At 39.5% G+C, this 20,083-nt stretch overlaps 1 long non-coding RNA gene across 1 annotated transcript; it reads left to right on the forward strand.

Annotated features, from left to right (window-relative positions):
• Positions 1 to 13,033: 13,033 nt before the first annotated feature.
• LOC131277569 (uncharacterized) lies at positions 13,034 to 13,769 on the forward strand. The gene is made up of 3 exons (XR_009184717.1): positions 13,034 to 13,062; positions 13,456 to 13,565; positions 13,655 to 13,769. It is a non-coding gene; the product is annotated as an uncharacterized lncRNA (long non-coding RNA).
• Positions 13,770 to 20,083: the final 6,314 nt, after the last annotated feature.

Consider the following 20,083-nt stretch of genomic DNA (forward strand, 5'->3'; position numbering starts at 1 on the left):
GTGCTGGACTTTAACTTTTTGCAACAAACTAGCAGTGTTTGGGATTGCTGCATACTAGTGTTGTTACTTTAATCTATGATAAGAGGTTGTTTCTGTGACACATACTCTTTTATTATAATTAAAACCATGAATAACCACACTGTACTTCTCTTTAATATTATGCTGAAATATTGGTAACTTTATACACTTTTAAGCATTTATAGAAACCTTTTGTTCATACGACTTTAATAGAGGGTTTAAGGGAAGAAAAAACTTGTTAATTTTATAACACTGTAAAACACCTTTTATTTACTTATAACATATTAAATGAACTTAATTATTACTTTAATTTTTCTTTCAAGGTAAAAGAACAAATCTCTTATAATTAGTTTGGAATAAAAGGCTACTGTTCAGGATTAGGTTTTGAGAAAGCAGTTTTGAACATTATGTTCCTTTAAAAGAGATAAAACTTTCCTTTCTTGGAACACCGAGGAAATGATAAGCAGAAGAAGCACAAGAAGCTATTTTGGTAAGACAGACTTTCTTTGTATACTGATTATTGAGGATAAGAACTTTTACCAAAACAGATTAATGATGAGAGGCCTTCAGAAAGAATAAAAATTTTCAACTTTGCATCAGCATACTACTTGATACTAAAGCCTTTAAAATTTTATAGATAGACCCATCAAATCTTATTCAACTTTAACTATAAAATTTCCTTTTTCACGAACCTTCTGCACTTTTAGTGGTCACTCAGGTTTTGTTCCATATATTACCCTTTCTTAATAACCAATCATTTTCTCTTAGGACAAAATTATCCTGTTTCCTTAATAATAAAAACACATTCCATATAGCCTACATACAAAGTTATCAAGCAACCTTTTTATAACATAATACCGTGAACACTAAATGAGCTTGTTAAAATAATGAACTTTTCTTTACTTTAAATATTTAGTAGCATGCAATATCAGAAACAGTTTCCTAAAAGCAAGTTGTCAAGGGAGGCTGGCTGCAGCCAAGCTTCCCTGTTATAAAATTACTTTTTATTATTATTATTATTAATTCAGGTTTGTTTAATAATGACCTTTTGGAAATAGCCACTTAAACACTTTAATTTAAATAATGCTTTATAAGACCTTTTATAATTATTTATAATTATAGTCTATATAAATATATAAATATATAAATATATATAAATATATAAATATAGTCTATAACATATAGACTATAATTATATCATTTTTAGACAAATTTTATCTTTACAGAACACATTCCCTTACTTAAAGTTATCACAATACCTTCTACAACTTGCCACATGCAAATTAAGTTTCAAGAGTTTATGAAAAATTAGCCATCCTACTTTAGGACAAAACACACCCCCTTGCAAAACCCATTAAATTTCAGCTAGCATTGCCACAAACCCCCAACTCTTTAACATTCATTCAAGTTTCGCATCCCCCACACCACCCTGCAAAGAAAAACAAGCCATTCATTTCAATCTAGGCAAGAACCATCCCCTATGAAAAGGCATAGTAATTTTGTTAATCAAGACTTACAATTTTTATCATTGTAGATATCTTATTAACATTTAAACTTATGTATTAATATAATTAACTATTAATATAAGTGCTTATTTAATTTTTAGCCACTTGAATAGAGCTCTTTTAAAAATTTCTACTAATTTATATTTAGCATCCGGAGGTATCACAATATACACTGACACCGAATGAACAAACAGACAAACACAAAACAATTACAACACATTAACAGAAACATACAATTTATTTACAGTTGACTCATAATTCTTACTTTCTTGGTATAGCTGCTTTTAAATCCTCTGTTATATATCACATCTTAGATTGTACCTTTTAAGATTTCTTCTGGAATTCATGTCACCTGTAATATGCAAGCTTGTGCTTGGAAACATTATTAGTTATCAGCAATCAATTAAAATAACTTGAGCAGCATAAATATAGTTAAGTTTTTATTTTGCAGTTTAGACAGACCATTAACACACATTTTTGGATTATTACTGTAAGACTATACTGAGACTTGAAGTTCTGGAGAAAACTATTGATTTAAAACTGAAAATTCCTTTTAGACCTTGATAAAAACTTGGTAGTAATTTTATTACCTTGGTTATGTAAGCCCAATCAGAATTAGCATGGAAACAAAACAAAACACAAATGTTGCCACATTTTTCTCTCTTTCCAGTGGCTTAACTATATTAGCCCTCACTTGCCCAGAGCTACATTGTCACATAAACAGCAGGGAGTTTGAAGAGTTGTGAAAGGGATTGGCATTCGCCGGAGCAAAGTTGATTGCCTCATAAGCTTGTTTGGGTTTTGGGGCCTGTAGCTGGCCTCACCTCCCATTTCCCTGATGGGGAGGGAGAGGTTGACCCTGCATGTCGATTTGGGACTGACAGCCACTAGCCCAGTGCTGGCTGCAGCGGCAACAAGGACAGACTTTAGGGGCACTACTAGGCTTTTTGTTAATACCAGGGGTGGGACAGTCTTGGGTGAAATGGCCAGGATCACTGCACTTAAAACAAGTTCTTATTTGCTGCGGCTGTAAAACCTCTTTTAAAGTGGCGGCCATAGCAAGGCCTTGTTGGTAGGCAGGGCCAATTTCAGAACAAAGCCTGATGTAACCAGACAAGTCCTCCTTCTTTCTATAAGGTCTAACTGTGGCCTGACAAGCCACATTCACATTTTCAAAGGCAATTTGCTTTACATAGTCTGTTTCTGTATTGGTATCACCAAACAGTCTTTCTGCAGCCATGCACAATCTGCCTACAAAATCTGAAAAGGGTTTCTCTGGCCCCTGCTTAATATTAGTGAGGGAGGAGGCAGGGTGTTCTTTTGTGAGCAACCTTTTGCAGGCCCTAAGGGCTGCAGTTTGAATTTGGGCAAATAGGCCAGGGTTATAATTCATATGCTGTATAGTGCCTTCATAATCTCCCGAGCCTGTTACAGAGCAGTGGGCCCATAGGTGGCAGCGGCAGTTTTAAGCTCTTTTAAAGATTTAAAGGGGAAAGTGGAATGCACACAAATTATCTTCACCTCAACATCTGCCTCATTATCTGCCTCATTGTTTTGCCCCTCGGTTTGCCTTTCGATGACCAGATATGTAAAAAAGGGGGGGTTTTTCACTGCAGGGAATGCCTGCCTGGGTGGCCTTTCTAAGCAGGTGCAGGTGGGTGGGAAGTTGATAAAAGGATTGTGGTTAAACTGCCTTTCTGCATTTATGGTGTTGTAATCCTTTTAGCTGCTGTAGCTCCTTTATGAGTTGTAAATGCTCCCTTCCTATCGAAACCAGGGATAAACTTCTTTTAGGAAGGCAAAGAATTTAGAGAGTTCTTTAACATTAACCTTTACTCCTCTCATCCTAAGCGGGGCCTGCAGGCCAGACAGGAAAAGGGAACGATTATTAGAGGATGCCTGCCCCATCCTCGCCAGATCACTTACCGAGCCTTCAGAAGATAGGCAGTCTTCTGAAAGTCTCTTCCACCCAAGCTGATAGCTCAGGTCTTCTGCCCAAGCCGATGGCTTAGGTCTTCCACCCAAGCTGATTGCTCAGGTCTTCTGCCCAAGCCGATGGCTTAGGTCTTCTGCCCAAGCTGATTGCTCAGGTCTTCCACCCAAGAATTCTCAGGTCTTCCGAGTTCGTGTAGATCACCTGGCCAGGTTTTCTGTTGTGTCAGCCTATCACGAGTACTTCATTCCCGGCCCCACCCACGTAGGGCACCGCTCCGATCCAGTGGGGGTGGATTCCAGGGGCCTGTGGGAAGAAGTGGGGGCAGGGGATGAGAAGAATGGAGGCAAGACAGGATTCTGATCAAGCCTCATTTATTGGGGGTAGAACATGGGAATATATACTGAGGGAAGGAAACGTGTCCATGGGTGATAGGCTGGTTTTGTGGGTGGCAGGTGTCCAAGGAGGGAATTGGCTGAAATTTCATGGCAGGTCTGCAGAATTTCATGCCTTGCACATGCGTGCTGCTGTGGTTACCAGAGTTGTGGCAGGAAGGGGAGAACAAAGAAACAAGGAGGTAGAAGAAGAAGGAAATGGCGGGGCAGGGCTGAGGTAGTTGTGAAATCCGCCCATGTTGTCTGAGGCCGTAAATAGATTTCACAGCGGGTGGCTCCCCACAATTAACCACTCTTTGGGGGAAGGATAGTTGGGAGATGCCTACCAAAAGATCTCAGACGATGGAAGTGTTAAAATGGCAGTGTTGTTTCATAAAACGTATGGCAGTGAATTTATACTTGAGCACCATTATTCCTGATCAGATTAGGACTTTGCTAATTGCCATCAAAATGGATTTGAGAAACACATACTTCAGGAAAAGGTTGACTCCCAAAGTTAGTTGCCAGGCTTATTCATGGGGGCTTTGACTTTACTAGTGCTTCCTATATGTTTTTATAAAATCACCATCTGAACAGACCCTATTCAACATCATAGTATCCTCATAGTTTTCTTTTCAACAATTGCAGGGGAACTCCAGAGCAAGTGAAAAAGTAGGTGTTCTGGGCTCATCCAATGTCTGATTAGAAAACAAATATAAAAGACTCGGGCTTCAAACTAGAGACTCAGGCTAATCACAGCATCATGGTGAGATGAGGATTAGGAGTATGATGAAGGGTTTCCATGGAGGAAATGTGCCCTTGTTACTACATTCTGTGGTAATGGCTGTGATCTCTCTAAGTTGTGCAAGTTTTGCATGCAAGGGGGTTTGCAGGTACTCTAGTTTTAGTTTCTGTGGTGTAATTTTTAGTTTGTCTCTGAGCAAAAGGGGTGACCATAAGCAGCTCCCTAGATGTTAGGTGCCATTTACACTGGACAATTACCAGGGACAGTTTTCTCAAATACAACCCATCACCACAGCATGCTCTATGTATATTACCTTGTTCTGTCCTCACCACAGCTGGATCTGGGGTTTGCTTTCTATGATGGAAAAAAGATGTAAAAGTGAGGTCCAGATGTGAACCCACACTCTTGCACTGCTAAAGGGAAGGTCATTAATGTGAACTCAGCCATGTGTCATAATACTGTGACCTACAGACATGAACTTACCACACAACCATATGCTTGCTAGAAACCATGCAAGAGAGTTCTAGCACATGTGTATGTACCTACACCCAAATTACCTGGGCCTACAAAGAGAACAAAACTGCCCATCATTATAAAGTAGCCTCCATAGTCACATGGCCTAGGGAAGCTAGCTGTCCAGAATATTACAGACTTTGGCATAGTTATTAGTACCCAAAGCACACAGTACTCCCACATGCAAATGAGCAGCTCAAAATTCTGAGTTGTGTGGCAATGCATAGGATAACATGGTCAATCCTAAGAGGGATGAGGACACAGCTCAGCAAGTCACCAAAAGCAGACAGGCAGGAAGTGGCTGTGGCTCAATCAGTTGGGCTCCTGTCTACCATATGGCATGAACCCAGGGCCTCTTTGTAAAGGCAGGCTCAGCCACATGCTGCAGAGAGCTACTGGCCCAGGCGCCATGGAATGCCACTGGCCCGCAAGCACTGCAGAAGGTCTCCAGGCCCGCAAGCACCATGGAGCGCCAAGTCAGCAAGGTGACACAACAAAAAGGGAGACAAGCAAAAAAACACAAAAGAGCATGCAGCAAATGGACACAGAGCAGACAGCAAGCAAGCCACAAAGCAGGGGGGGAGGGGGAAATAAATAAGTAAAAATACAGACTCAGAAGAACACACTGTGAATGGACACAAAGAACTGAGAGCAAGCAAAAAAAAAAGCTGCAAAGGGGTGATTAAAAATACATATATATTAAGAAAAAGCAGATAGGCATTGAGAAGACAATACAGTGCATTTGATAACATCATCCTAAATGACACCATAGATGCTCGAATCATGAGTCAACACAATACTGTCACTGAAAAATAAGAACCCAGGAACATCATCATTCTTAACCTGGTTTCTAAAACCCTTCTTGAAACATTCTTAAACAGCTGTCTTTATGGGTGTTGGCACTCAATCTAGGCAGCCCTCCATAATGAGCATCCCAGAGTTGATGGCCAATAATGAACAAACAATATTTCAATGAATTAACAAAGGGGGTTGCAAAGAAAGACTGGAAGAAAATCCATATGATTAACAAGCAGTGACATTTAAATGGTAATATTTTAGATCATCAATCTTCTACAATTGATTATCTTTATTACAATATGATACTGATAAATGCAATGGAATGTACAATGTAGACTGGAATCTAGACCACCAAAAAAAAGTTGCTTTTAATCAAGTGGAAATTCCTGTGGAACAAATGGTAAATGTAGCATCAGTACATGTGTATCCAAGGAGCTGAATTTGTTGGATTTGTCAAGAGGATACTGGCAATTTAGGTGAGATACACTATAGAGAGGAGGTGTGATAGTACTCAGCCACTGGGTCACAGCATGTATTTTTGTGCCATTTGTACACTGGGTATGGCCAATTGCTTTAGGCTTCCATTAGCTACAAAGCTGGGGACACTGAGTTTTGTTTCTTTCCTCCTACTCTCCCTGCCATCTTTCTTTCATGATGGAAGGCCCCACAGCAGCAAACGTCATGCTTGTTAAACTACCATCTCTACAAAATTTAGCATCTTGTCCAAGGCCATAAATTTCTTTAGCAATTCATAAGCAACCCACAAATATGAGGCATTATTCTGTGTCCTCATAGCACCCCAGGAACAACTGATGGTGGCACTTCCAAAGGACCAAGACGATAAAGAGTTCCCATCTACAGCCAGGGTGAGGTTACTATTCTTTATCTAAAATGACAACGTTCCTTTTCAGTCACTTTCAGATGAGGATGCCTCATCATGTACATATTACATGACATAACACAATTTTCTTAGGGTAGGAAGCATCAAGTAAGAACCTCTATTAACTGATCCAACTTTGAAGAGATCATCGACAAAGTGGGGCAGCAGTTTACAAAGTAGTCTTTTACTGAACTATAACTTTTTTCACCTTAGATTGAGAATTTGCAATCACAATCAAAACTGAATTTAACAGATGCATGTCTCAGAAAAAACTCATGCCTCTCCTGAAGTGTCTGCTATAATTGCTTATCAGGTCTTGCTTGACCACTCTTTCACATCTGATTTACTAATCATGCCAAACAAGCAAAAGTCCTTTGCAAACAGACAAAACATGATATGATCCTCATAGGCTTTTCTCTAATTGCAGATGGCCCCAGGAGCAAGTCAGATTGGTAGGTATCTAGAATACTGATTAAGGAAATATATGGGTAAGATAAGTTTGCCTGTAGAGCCATGGCAGCTCCAGGTACTGGTGGGAGTGAAGATTGTGGTATGGTTAGACATGAATTTCTCATGATAAGGAATATGGCCATTCTCTATTGTCCAGTAAGCAAATGCATTCCCTTTAGGTGGCATGGATTTGTGTGTACTGTGGTTAGGGCATTGTATGGCTGACCCTATGTGCAGGAATTGTGGAGGTGTGTGGGGCATTAATGTGTGTTTCCCTAAGAGAAGCCCAACATACAAAGGACAATTGTCATTGAAAACTTTCTAAAAAATCATCCCATCACCACTGCACATTTCACATATATTAACCTGTAAAATCCTCACCAGAATCATTCTTGCAATGATGTACACTCTCCCCATCCCTTACATGAAGATTCTGAGGGGCATTGATTAATCACCCAAGACTTCAAATTCCTAAGTGGTAGAGTCAAATATTCTACCACTAATATCTGTGGTAGTGCTACCTATCACAATATACCAATATTGTGAGCTACTATCACTTACATCACAGGCATGATTTATTAGTGACAATGAAGGAGTTTCCATCATCTGTATATATGCATGTGCCCTAGACAGTTCTTAAACACTGCACTTATATATTTGATATACTCAGGGGTCATATAACCCAGGGTTGCATTAGTTGCATTTTACCAAATCTTTTAGTTACTAGTTTGAAAAGCAAGAGAAAACCCAAAATGTTTCTGGTAAATTCCGAGACTTGTGAGGCATCAGTAGAACAAGTTGCCAATCTCTGCCAATGTTGGGTCACAGCTCAGTGCATGGCCCAAGTAGACAGGTATTGGGGAGATATTTTCATTTACTTGATGACTTCATTGCCACAGCCATACAAATGATCATTCTGTGAGTACACATTGGAGGAACAGTAACCAGGAAGTAATCAAACTCCATCTTAGTCATAAGCTTCATGTTCATCACTCTCATTGCCACATTCCTGCATAGGTGGGATAAAGAATCAATGCTCAACCTCTCAATACAGTTAATCCAAATTAACTGTCCCACAGTGGGCTGGTTCATGTAAGCATGGAGAGTCACATCACTCAGTGAATACAAAAATACAGTAATGAAAAGAAAGAATGAAGGAAAAATGTAAGTTGAACATGTTACTTTTAAATGGTAATGCTTCAGTATAATGACAAGCTCTATAAAGACTATCCTTATGACACATCTCAGTGACTCAATACAAAGAATAATTTACCTAGAATTATATCCAGTCCACCAATACACACAAAGAAAAATACTACACAACAAATGAGTATTTTAGTAGCAGTATTTTGTAGTAGTGGAGATTGAAATGATCTTGTGAAGTACAGAAGGATACTACAATTAGCTTTGATTCAAAAGAGGAAGGAAGAGTGATAGGACTCTGAGGGAAAAGCATCTATTCAATACTATTTGTGGGTTGGATATATCATGTTGCTTTTGGATGCCTTAAGCTACATAGCCAAACATTCTTGTTTCTCATTTGTTTCCTGTTCCTCTCCTCCTTTAAAATCCTTCTTCCACCAGAAAGCATGGGCTACCACACATCATTCCAGGCTTATTGCCATCAGCTCCATATTTTCTTGCCCATTGCAAAGATATGGCAGCTGCCTGAATAATTCATGAACAACACCCCATGTAAAGATACTTACTCTGTGTCCTCCTAGCAACCGCCAACGGTCTGTTAGAGAAGTCCCCTAGAGATAGGGCAGACAAAGATGTTCCATCTAACTCAAAGGTAAGGTCACCCTTTCATTTACTGAAATAAACTTCCTAATTTTAGCTTTCATTAAGATATGAAAATCAGACCAAGTAATTATTCATGATGTATACAATTTCCTTGGTCAGGGGGAGTGTTCATTTGGAACCTGTTACTAACTTAGCCCTGACACAAGAGGAACCACAAGGAATCACCTGTATGATACAGGGCTAGTTTTTCCTCATAGGATTAAGATTTTATTTCCAACCTAAATAGACAGGAGAGATGGATCAAACAGGAAAATCCTGTGCATTTCCACACATCTGTTACAGTTACTTTACGGGCATTTCACTGGACCACTTTTTACCATCAGCTTTTCTAAAGGAAGCAACAGAGTAAAATATTTGTGCAAACATAAACAGCATGGTCCAATCCTCAGTGTTTTCATTTCTCTAATTGTAGGTGGCTTCAGGAGTAAGTGAAAATGGTATGGATTTTGGTATTGGTTACACGTTAAGAAAAAGAATCTAGATAATTTAACCACAAGGTTTTTCATGCTTACTTTACTGTGGAGAGAAGCCTGCTTTCAGCTTCCACGGGGACATAAGAAATAGGAATGTGCTTCTGTTTAAGGTGAAGACAAAAGGCCATGTACTACAGTACTTGGAAGCAGCTGTATTCCCATTAGGTGGTTTGGGATTTTGCTCATGCTCCACCACAATTGCATACTTTACATATATTTGCACAGTCAATGGTCAAACTATAACACTGGGCTTCAAAAGGGGCATGAGGAGTGGTAAGAATCTCTCATTGAACAAACTGCTGCATTTTAGTCCCTTTGCAAGGTTATTTCCTGCTAAACACCAGTGACAGCTTCCCTTGCTATTGCTGCCCCTCCATGGTGTGGTTCTTCCTCTCCTCAGCAGCTCACTTGTGCTTGCTGATTACCTGCCTCATAGACCCTAATCCCTGCTCCAAATAAGGCCTCATGACCAATCCAGGAGGAACAAACCCAAGGTACTGACTGTGACTCCGTGTCCTCCAAGATCCTCCTGAAGGCCAGCTGGAATAGTTTCTAAGTGCCAGGGCAGAGAGCATGCACCATTTACTCCAAGGTGAGGTCAACTTTCTTCATCTGAGTTAGAACTGAGCCATTCTTCATTTCTTCCTTTTCCCATCTAATTCAGACAGGAAAATTTGATCCTGTGCACTAGAGGTGGGAAGTACAAATGTCTAGTGGGTCAGTGATCAGTGGGCATCTCTTAGCTAATCACTATGTCAAGGGTAAAATCACAAAAGGCAGCATCAAGTTATTAACTATATGGTAGAAAAATATATTCTACTTGGGTTAAAAATTTTGGACTTAGTAATCAAAATGGACTTGAGAGATACATCATCCAGGACAAGCTTCTGTCTTTTCCTGATGTGTCTCCTTTCCTTGAGTTCTTTCCCATCCTGTATTCTAAAGTCACCAAGTGGACATAAGCTTCTGATATCACTATACAGTGAGTTCTGATCCTTACAGTGCTTTCTTTTTTTAATGAGCATTTATTTTTATTGTACTTTTTGTAGACACAGACCACAAAAAACGTTACATTAAAAAATATAAGAGGTTCCCACATACCCCACACACACACCCTCCTCCAAGGTCAACAACTTCCTTCATCACTGCAGCACATCCATTGCATTTGGTGAATACATCTTGGAACACTGCTGCACCACATGGATTATAGTTCACGCTGTAGTTTACACTCTCCCCCAGTACATTCAGTGGGTTATGCCAGGATATATAATGTCCAGCATCTGTCCCTCCAATATTTTCTTTGTAATTGCAACCAGCCCATACAGAAAGCAATAGTAAGTATTCTGAAATCTCACTAGCTGAGGAAAAAAATCCACATAGTGAAAAAAAAAAAAAGGGTCTTCCATGCTAGTTTAGTCTCAAGAAGTCCCTGATTACCTCCTCCTGGTAGGAAGTGTGGTGAAAGCTGCGGCTATTCCAGGTAAGACAACAACTATGTTTCCTGAGAAGCTGTGTTCTCTTTCTTTGGCATTAGTCTGTGTGCACCAGAGTGGCACATGATGAAATGAAAACAGACATATGTGGCCATTCATTAACATATGAGACAGGGAAGACTTGAGAAGATGTACAAAGTATTCAGAGCTGCACATTTAGTGAAAACAGACCCAGGCACTGGAGATATTAGAGGCTTGGATTCCTAAATCACACACTTTCTTCACACCTCTTCTGCCTGGCAGGGTCTCTAAAGTTCTAGTATGAATTTGTCAACATTTCCTATTTTAATTCCTGGTCCTGAGCCCCACAGGGTCAGTGCATGTATAGCAGATTGCAATTTTTGCAAATTTTCAAAAGCCCAGTATCCATTTGTGCTAGTAGTTATGATATGGACAATAGAGAGAACACATTCACCCTTGTAAAATGATCTCCAGGACAGCTACCCAGAGTCTAGCACTAGGTCCATTCTTTGTACTCACCTTAGTGTGTGTGTCCAGTCAACATTTCAGGGTGATAAGATTTGAGAAGAATGCTGTAACTTTTGAGCTAAATGAGGCAGTGAGAAGTTGAGGGCTGATTCCTTCACCTCTTCTTCCACATTTGCAAACTGCTTGCAACATCTCGTTGGAGGCCTGGGACTCCAGAGAGCACAGGGAATGTCTCAGGACCCAGGCTAGGGAGCTGGGATTCCTATGGTAGCCAGCACGGCCTCAGGTAGAGAAGAGAGGGTGGAGGCCTTATTTTAATAATGTTCCTATGGATGCTTGTGTTCCTAAAAGACTAACTTGTGGATCAGAGGTACATCTCCACCAGAAGCAAAGATGATGACAATCCAGGTAGGTAACAATTCTCAAGGAAGGATCTAATGGAGAGGATTCCAGATCAGTAGTTATACCTGGTGCCAAATCCAAAATGCTGGATTAGGAATTAAACCTACATTTCATCACATTTGAGAAAGGCTTGATTCCAGCTGCCCCTTCAGTGCTAAAAATCCCTAGCAGGTTTTTGTAGGACTTCTGTGAATGGGCTCTGGATGGCTTCACACACTGGCTCTCCAAGTCCTACTCAGCTGGAGTTCTGGAATTGAGCAGGCCCAAGAGAAAATCTCTGGGCAGCAGGACCACAGCTTCCCTGCTCCTCCCTAAACCAGTGCTGCTGCCAGGCATCTCTGCTATGTCCTTCACACAACATGTGTGTCCCTCCCTATACCTTTCCCCAGGCTTGTCAAAGCACCCAAGGTACCCAGTCCTAGAGAGGCTTGATGAAGTCACTTCTTTAATTGGCCATGCATCCTGCATAAACCCTATTATGTCAATTGCAGGACAAGGGAATGTGGGCAAGGTACCTCTAATCTTGTGTTCATCCACCCAAAAGGGTTAGGAAACCTATGGGGGCATTGAGAGGACAAAGGTCTGCCCAATTCCTAAGGTCATCCCAGGCACTTGACAGCCACTTGGTTTGTGAGGTGGGTGGTAGCTCTCTTCCCCAGGATCTGATTCAACTCCAGGTTGCAGAGAGTTGCCCCTGGAGATGGGTGAATTGGTAAGTGAACAATTTATTGACTGGAGAGGACAACAATATACACTTGATCATTCCTCCATGTTCTCCTATGGAACAACAACACGAATGGAAATAAGAAAGCAAATAAGCACTAATTAGGAGACGGAAGAGAGGCAGGGAGGTTCTGAGCCAGGAAAATGGGAAGGAAAGCAATAGCATGCTTAGAAAGACAAGGAGACACTGACTGCTTTCTTAGTGCTCAAGGAAGATATGAGCATTTCTCCCTAAAATTAGATCATGTGAGGTCTAGAACACAGACCCTATATCTTAGGCAAACCCCACAAGGCAGAAGAGAAGCAATTGAAGCTCAAAATCAGGATGAGATGAGGACAGAATTGTATCCTAGGTGCAGGTCATGTTATGACATCAACAATAGGGGCTTGAGCTCCCCTTTCAACCTGAACTTTCTCCTTTCCTTTTGCAAGGCCACCCCATCACCGTTACAGCATTGTGCATTCAGAAGCATTTTTCACAGATGAAGAAGATTCAGACATAGAGAATGGCAACTTGCATGTAATTTATTTCCTTTCTCCCTATTTTTAAAATCTGTTTCTTATCTGTAAGCATTTCTTTGTAGCTCTTCCTTTATCCATTCTTTATATAATTATCTTGAAGGTCTCTTCCAGGAAGATGAGTTCATACCAATGACAATGTTTTTAACACATGTCTTCAACTTCCTACCTACTATATTTCTACATTACACTGATTTTTCAACCTACTCTGCACCATGAATCAACTCATGGAATCCAGATGAGCCAGACAAGTAGCTGTGCTGGGATCAGAAGCCTGGATCTCCATCATGAGGAAGGGGACTCTGTGAAGTTGGTTCTGGGCTGGGCTATCCCCTCACGGTAGTGATGCTGCACATGCAGCTCTGGAAATGCAAGTCTGCTCTCCTCCCTGCAGCTGTCTACACTCTTTGAGGAGGAGAAGGAGTCTCTTTATGTCAATTGTCTGTTCCTGGAAAGCACAGATGGCATCCAAGATGTAGAAAGAGAAGAACAAGAAGAGGAAATGTTGAGTGTGGTGTGGGTAGAATGAGGAGGAGAAGGGAAACAGGTCAACTAACACTCCACTGATTCTTTACTTTCTCTTGACACTTCAGGAAATCCAGCCTTCTTGAGGAGCTTACTGAAGAGACTGCAAGTGTGGGAGCATGGAGATAGAGGTGAGAATTGGATGGTGAAAATAAGTGCAGGCAGGTGAAGGATGCCCTGAGACCCTCACCCCAGGGACTAGAAACCCATTCCACAAAAGTCCTAATTTGCTCAGCTATGGCTCCTTAGTTAAGAGGAGAGAGCTCTAGCCCAGTTTAAGAACAGAGTTTGCCCTCCCAATCCCCTTAAAGTCCACCAGCTCTTCCCCTCTCTATTATTGAGTGTGGTGGATAAAGTGGAGTGTCATTGAGTGCCACCTAGTCAGGTCTCAAGGGAAAAGGTTGAGTTAGATTGTTAGTTTGCCAGGGCTGCTTTACCCAATACCACTGACTAGTTGGTGTATACGCAGGAATTGACTGCCTAAAAGTTTCAGAGGTTAGAAGTAAACTCTAGGTGTGAGCATGGCCATGATTTCCCTCAAGCTGGTGGCAGTTTGCCAGCAATCCATAACTCCACTTCTCCCTCCATCACCTATCATCTCTTTATATTTGCCCCCTCTGCTCCTGCTCATGAATTTCTCTAGACTTGCTCTCTTCAGGACTCCATGCATAAAGTACTAAAGCCACCCTGTAGCAGACTGGCATCACTTACACCAAGAAGATCTAACAGCCCTATTCACAAACGAGTTCACTTCCCTAGGAGTCGAGGTGAGGGTGAAACCATGACTTTATGGCTGGACCTGACTTGATCTAACAAGAACAGTGATGCTCTGGGGTCCCTCTTAAGCAAGAAGGGTAGCTACTGTGGCCATTTGTTCTCACTGGGACCTGACTCTCAGTTGCCCAAGACATGGGGTTCTCAGCCTCTGCAGTTCTCTACCCAGATACCAGATTAGCTCATGCACCTTTTCTCCAGATGCAGGTCTTCAAGATTTCTCTATGTATGTAGAAGTCAAAGAAACAAAACCTGAAGGAAATTTCCCTGCAGAGCTAACTTGGGATGAGAGAAGCAAGTAGGATTTCACATTACTCATTTCCCCTTATTAAAGATTGTAATTATTAAAATAACTCTATTATACTATAATGAGGAGTGTTTTATAATATCTACATTTTGGAATATATTAATGTAAGAAAATTTGTTTTTGGTATCACAGTACAACTTTTTAAAAATGGAAAATGACAGGTAAGCTTTGTGTTTGATTAAGAATGAAACTGTTGATTAGGAAAAGGAAGGTTTTTTTTAATGTGAATCTTTCATGACTGAACTCTGTTGGAAATTTCTAGACAATCTTTGTCACAGACAGCACCCTCTGCAAAGAGCAGCAATAGGAATTCATTGCCTCCTAGATCTGGCTCCCAGGGGTACAGGGACCTAAAGTCACTTCTCCAGGGTCTGAGGTGTCCAGAAGGTGGGTCTTGCAACCCACCTCAGGTATTCCAGATTCTGTATTTGTGTTGCAGATCCTACAACTGACAGCTGCAGAGACCTTGACTAGAGGCCTCAGTTTGAGGCTAAGAGGAGCTGGAGATCTCACAGTGCTTGGAGATGCCTCAGTACTCACTCTTCTACTCCACTCAGAATGAGTCAATTTAATGACAGTTTAGTTTTACTTCAAAAGATTAGGTTGTTTTAGAAAGAGGTTACATTTAATTTTACTTATTAAACAATATTTGTATCTTTAATACATGTATATATATAGATAAGCACCCTAAACAAAGTTAGCACTATATGAATTATATTTGGTCTCCATAATGGCTCCCAAGGTCTCCCAAGGTCTCTCACTCCTAGAACCCTCATTGTTAGTTGAATAATGGTAAATTGAGTGTGTATCATCCATCCTCCTGTCAATGAATTTCTATAATTTCATTTACTGAACTCTGTTCACTCAACATGGAAGAGGTCTTGGCCAAAATATTAATCTTTGTCTAGTAGGATAATTGAGTTTCAATGAATTTTTTGCTGTTTTTTCTCTATTTTTTTTAATGTTACATTCAAAAAATATAAGAGGTCCCCATATACCTGCCACTCCCCTCACCCCACTCCTTCCACATCAACAACCTCTTTCATCATCATGAGATATTCACTGCACTTTATGAATACATTTTGGAGCACTGTTGCACCACATGATAATGATTTAAATTGTAGTTTACACTCTCTCCCAGTCCACCCAGTGGTCAATGTCTTTTTTATTACATTTCTGTGTTGCTGGGTATAAAACCACAAATATTGCTTTCCACAAATATACTGCCCCATTTGCATCTGGCACAAAATATTGTTCTCAAAAATGTTGATGAAATAGTAATTACTTTGCATAATGCATGTATAAGGATTTTTATATTTTCTTTAATGGGTAATTTTCCTAAAATATGCCTTGCATTTAGCCTTTCTTAGTCAGTGCTCAGTGTGCACTTTTGATATGCAGCTTCAAAGAATTTCATATCAAACAAAGGAATTGTAATTTTTAGTATTTCTTTCAAGTCTTTCAACTGGTTTTCTGGTTCAGACATTCTATACCATTCCTCATTGTATTAATTCAGGGTTCTCTATGGAAACAGAATCAACAGGAGATATCTGTAAAGAGTATGAGATTTTATAAAATTCTCTTATGTATAGTGGGGATGCACAAATCCAGATTCTATAGGCAGGCTGCAAAGCCAGGGGCTCTGATGAAAGTCCCACGAAGTTCCCAGGAGACGCTGGCTGTCCAAAGAGGAGCTGGGAAATTTTCTCTCAATGCTGAATCACTTCCCCTTTTTAAGGCATTCAGTGGATTGCATAAAGCATCACACATTGCTGAAGGCAATCTCCCTGGTTGACTGTAGACATAATCAGCCATCTATGCAGTAAACTCACTGATGACTTAAGTCCACAAATGCCCTTATATTACAATTAGCCCAGTGCTTGCTTAACCAAAAAAAGTGGGCACACGTTCTGGCCAAGTTGACATATTAACATAACCATCACACTCACCTGTTGACTTCTCTTTCAAATCTTTAACATTCTACACTTAATATCTTTTCAGCACTTTCCACTTATTACCTTCTCTTTCTACTTAAGCGTTGTCACCCTATTTCATATATATTACATTTCAAGTTTGAACTCATATTTTTCCAATTTTCTTACTGCCTAATTTCTCCCCATTCATTTTTTGTTTTATAAATAATTTATAATGTCTTCTCAAATATTGTTTCATTTTCTTAGTGCCTCATATCTTCTTTTGAGAAAGTATATTTCAGTACATAATATAAATCATGATAAAGAGCTTTCATTCATTTGGGGTTATTCTGTACTTCTTTTCTCACTATATTATTTGAAAATTACATGAATTTTTTCTTTTGATTTTCACATGATTTTAAAAAATTATAGACAGAAGTGAGATTCAAAATACCTTTTCCAACAACACAGAACTGTTTCTGTGTCTAGATGTATTATGAAAATTTTTTTTAAAGCATGGAAGCTTTCTTCCCGATATTTCTGGATTCTGTACTTTTACCACGCTTAAAAATGCATCGTCACTCTCATTACCTCTATTGCACCCATCATTGTGTATTTTTTTCCTCCATGTGACTACTGAATATTCCTTTTAGCAAGTGAAACATGAATTACCACTTTGCCAAAATCAAGTCATTCTCCATAAATGGTTATGTATTTTTAAAACCAATTATCTGTTATTTTCAAATATAACTTACATTGTATTTCATTACTGAATTAACTTATTTTTGAATATTTATATACATATTATTCCTATACTCATTAGGTTTTAGTTTCTTATATTTCTTATATATGTAAATTTCTTTGTTTTTACACTTTATATCTGAGTTGACTTCAGAGTTAACTTCCTTTTTATTTCATTTTAAATCAATCTATTTTCATACATATTTGGTGTTAGCAATGGCAGTTCATATCAGCAATTTTTAAAAAATTTCTATTATTTTGATTCACAATCACATGGGTTCAGTGTCATTTATATGGACTAAAATATCACCACCATATGGCTTTAAACTTATCATCAGGCACATACACCAACATCCCTGAAGGAATCTTGGTATTCCCATGGCCCCCAAGGATTGTCTTTAATACTTGTCCTTGACCCATTAATAGTACTGTTTTCTTAATAACCTCTAGAAAGAATAAATTCATTTGATATGCTTTACTGAATTTTAAAACTTAAGAACACATCAAAATGTTTCAGGCATATTTTATCATGAGCGGATTATTAAAACTTGAACACGTGGACATTAGAAAGAATTCAGTTCTTCAAAACCATAAAATTGTAGGTATGCTACAATTAACTCACATTCCAGGATTTCATAAATGCACTCACAGGATGCTATCACCTGGGAACTTTCTACTGCTTACTAAGCAGAGGGACATTTGTGGAAGTCATTCTACTCTGTTCATATACCTGCATCTACAAAACTCACTGCTAACATAATACTCAATAGTGAAATCCTGAAAATCTTGCCTATGAAGTCTAGCCAGAGCAGTTGGGTAAGAAAAAGAAATAAAGTCATTCAGATTGGAATGGAAGAAGGAAAGCTATCCTTACATACAGATGACATAATCTTATAAAAACAAATTCCAAAGAACCCACAATACTAATTTTACAATACTTTTACAATAAAGCAAACTTGTCATGTATAAGATACACAAAAAAGGTTTTATAATACAGCAAAGGATTTTTTTAGAAGTCCATTTAATTATCCACTAACAAATTGAATACCTAATGAATTTAATGAAAGGGTGAAACACTTGAACACTAGCAAACATACCTGCATTAAACTGAAGTCCTAGACATATGGTAAGACATCATTTGTTCAAGGATGGTAAGACTCAGTAATGTTCTAATATCAATACTACCTACAGGAAACTACAGATCAATATAATAGTTTAAAAAATCCCAGCAGCCATTATTCTTTTTGCAGAACTGGAAAAACTGATTGTCAAATTTAAATGGCATCAATTACTGTCTTGAAGAGTCAAAACAATCATCTTTCTCCTTTGTGAGATTGGGATAGGTTAATTTATATAACATCAGGAGGTCTTTCCTTGAGATCTGGTTGACTTAAGAATTTGCGGGATCCTCAGGGACATTGGGGTTCACAGAAATTTGGGTTATAATTCTCCTTGTTAATGGAGGGCCACTATCTTCCTGTAAGTTTAATGGGGACTCAGAGGCAAGAATGTGGAATATCTCTGAGTATAGAGCTGTATTGTTGTAGAATTTGAGAGGTTCAATTATTTGAGTATAGAGAGGCCAGGACTCAGGAATGATTTTGAGAAGGAAAAATGGTTTATTGACAGCAGGCTGGACTCAGGGAACTTTCCATTTCAATCCCTTTCCGTTTCAATCCCGAGCCCCAACAAGATTTTTTAGTCCCTTTTATACAGAGAGGAAAGGCCAAATGGTCCTTTTGTTTCAGTTCTCAATAGGCTTGAATCAGCATATATTTCCACTTCTTAGGTAAGCTTTTAGCATGGACCTCAGGCATTCGATAAGCTTTTAGCATATTTTGTTTGCATTTCCCCTGAATACTTAAAGTTTATAGACCTTGCTTTGTTAAACTGTTTCCTGCTCACCAAGGGCAGGACTGCAACCTTTTATCATCCCACACCCACAAGTCACAGATAGTTTAAGGTTATCTCTGAAGAGACAAAGAGCCTCTCACCCATAGCCCACATCAGTATCTCTCCTTTGGGGGACTTTCATTCACACTGGGTGCAGTCTTGGGTTCTCAGAAGGAAGTAAAGGTCTCTTAAAAAAATGAATAATTGACCACCTCCCTCCCCTGTAGACCTTAAGTCATAGGATCTGCAGTGAGTTAAGCATGAGCAAGGGTATGAGCATTCATTCAACCTCACTAGTGACCAGTAAAGTTCATAAGAAACCTAGAAAGTCTCACTGATACATCTTATGGAATGAACATGATCTGGGTGAGGAAGGACTGAAATAGGAAGGTGCACAACTCCAGGCTGCTCAGAGAGTGGTTCAGGTCTTTAGCCAGGGGAACTACTGTTGTCGACCACCTCTAGAGAAGTTCTCATTATCACAGATTATACTTTTCACCTCCAGAATTTCTATTTCAGTTGATTTTATACTTCTTAGCTGTTTATTTATAGTCTCTATTTGGTGAAACATCCTTCTCATGTTTTCCTTTTCCTCACTGAGCAGATTAAAAATTGGTAATTAAGAGACTAGTCTGGGAAAATGGCATCAATGGAGGTGGGCACTGCTGAGTTCTTTCACAAAAATGGTAGAGAAAGGGCAGGGCCTAACCTGAGTGAGCTGTTTGGGGAATCCACAGAGCAGGAGGCTGCAGGCATGCAGGCATCATTAAGGAGGGAGCTGGACAAAGAGACAAAGATCCCAAGGGAAAACCATGAGGTGCTCAGCCCTGTGGCTGGACAAGTTGGTGGATAAGTCCCACCCTCAAGGC

The sequence above is a fragment of the Dasypus novemcinctus genome, unplaced genomic scaffold, assembly GCF_030445035.2.
Source record: "Dasypus novemcinctus isolate mDasNov1 unplaced genomic scaffold, mDasNov1.1.hap2 scaffold_151, whole genome shotgun sequence".
NCBI classification, from domain to species: domain Eukaryota; kingdom Metazoa; phylum Chordata; class Mammalia; order Cingulata; family Dasypodidae; genus Dasypus; species Dasypus novemcinctus.